Here is a 2,246-nt window from a genome sequence, read left to right as displayed (position 1 = left end):
AAAAGGACATTTTCTAAAGTAGAATTAAGTTTATGAACATAGAGAACTATGTTTTTGTGTAGAATTATCAGTTTCAGCTAATTCAATCTACTTTGGCAGAAAATACGGTCCAGATTCTGTTAACACATCCACCTAAAGATTTGTGGTGGTGCACTTCATCCTTCCAAGGTCTATTTTGATAAACAGTTAATATTTTTGTAAAAGTAAAACAATTCAAGCAAACAAGGCAATTTAACATGTAAAAACTCCCTCTCGTGAAACACTATAACATTACTGATAATGCATTTTAATATCAGTCTGCTTTGTTTTTGTCCCTCTTTGGATTAAATATTAGCTTTAGTTTCTAGAGGAAGCAGGAAAAAAAAATCCATATTTACACAAAATGAAGGCAGCTACTGAAAAAGAAGGTTCAGTTCCCTGGTGCGGTGGCTCTCTTTATTTGCACATTATCTAAATGACAGACAGTTAAATGTGAAGTATTAATGAAACTGCCTGAAGTAAAACCGTAGATCTGTTTAACTGTTGTTTTTATGTATTTTAAAAATAGCCAGCCCTGATTTAAAAACCATAATTCCTGTTGAAACAATCAGTTCGGCTCCCAAAGCTCTGCTTGCATAAGCTGAACACCAGAACAATATTTCATGAGGAAAGAAATGTTCTGCTACATCTGCTGAACAGCATGGTTGTAAACAATATATGGCTTCTGAACCTTAGCCATGAGGTCTTATTTCACTGCTGGCTCAGAATCCCCCTCATCCTTTACAGCTGCATTATCATTGGCTAAGAGGGGAAGGAGCCCTCCGAACAGGGATTCTTTTCAACATTGTTTGTCCCTGACCAGATATGATGCACACACACTGGAGGCACAGCAATTCAGCCTCCACCATAAACCTGTCTTCCTGTAAAATAAAATAGCCACCTGAATTTAAACACCAATATGAAACCGGCTCTTATTACAGGGGGAGGAAACTCTAAAGCCCACACATCTTTGACTGTTTAACCACTGACTTGTTCCAAGATAAATACCGATTTGTCATAATCCCAGTCCTTAGCATACACTCTTACATGGGCATGGAAGTCATACTAATGCTATAATCTGTCACCCACAGATGAAAGGAACCACCAAGCCTCAAGCCTACCATGAAATGGAAACTAGGCTTACTGTCCACAGAGAAGCCAGTTTAAAATCAGGGTCGAAAACACCCTGACCAAACAAGATCCACCGCTCCAAACTTCATTAAATAAGGATTTATCTAAATTAAGAAATCGACAGAAAAAACAAATTAAGGTTCTGGAGAAAGGTCTTATGGTCAGAAGAAACAGATGTACTCCTGTTTGATAACAGTGGATGGAGCAAAAGAGAAGTGAAGGTGGTCTTATTTATTACATAGGAACATTTTAACAGCTGTCCGGCATGGGGGTGGTAGAGTCATACTGTGGGACAGTTTTTTTTTTTTTTATCTTCTAGTGATGAACATAAAACTTCTGCAAATAGACTTCGTCAAAAGCCACAATTTTTAAATGGTGGAAAAAACAACCCTCAAGCAAAGAAAGCTTATACAGACTGGCAGTTTTAAAACTGTGTTGGGTCTGTACAAACGGTTTATAAGATGGATCCCTATTTTATGTAATTGCGATATTTTTCTGTTTTCGCTTACTTCTCAAATAGCTGAATATTGAGCACCCATTTATTGATCTTTGTTAAATTTAGTAAGCATTAAAATAACAACTTAAATGCTGTCTGAATTGTTGAGAATTTAATAAAATAATATTTGACAAAGAATATCAAATTCAGAAACAATAACTTTGTTATCACTCAGATCTACAGATAGTTGTCAGATGTTTTTTAGTCGGATATCTAGAATTTCATTCTCCTTCATTCTATCTCTATACTCCCACTCTGCAGAATCTGTTAGTTCAATCTCTAAAATTATGCTCTCTCTGCTTTTTCTCATAGTAGCTTCATCTGGTCTGTTCCTGTTTGGCTGTGATTCCATCCAGGAGAGAAATGTCAGCTGTGCTGCTGCCATCAACACCCTTTTTTATAGATTTTGAAAATTGGCCTGTTTTTTAGTGTAGTCCTGTTTCTGTGAATGTGACTGGCTGGATGCATCCTCTTTATCCTCTAACATGGGAGCTTGCTCAGAACTTCTCTGCCTGGCTGTGTGTTTCCTGGATGGTTCGCCTGTGGAGCTGGTTTACGGTTGCCTTTTATAACTCTGCTTCTTTCTGTATCTCTGCTCTGT

This window comes from Cyprinodon variegatus, unplaced genomic scaffold (assembly GCF_000732505.1).
Source record: "Cyprinodon variegatus isolate N-32 unplaced genomic scaffold, C_variegatus-1.0 Scaffold156, whole genome shotgun sequence".
NCBI lineage: Eukaryota > Metazoa > Chordata > Actinopteri > Cyprinodontiformes > Cyprinodontidae > Cyprinodon > Cyprinodon variegatus.
This window is presented reverse-complemented; position numbering follows the sequence as displayed.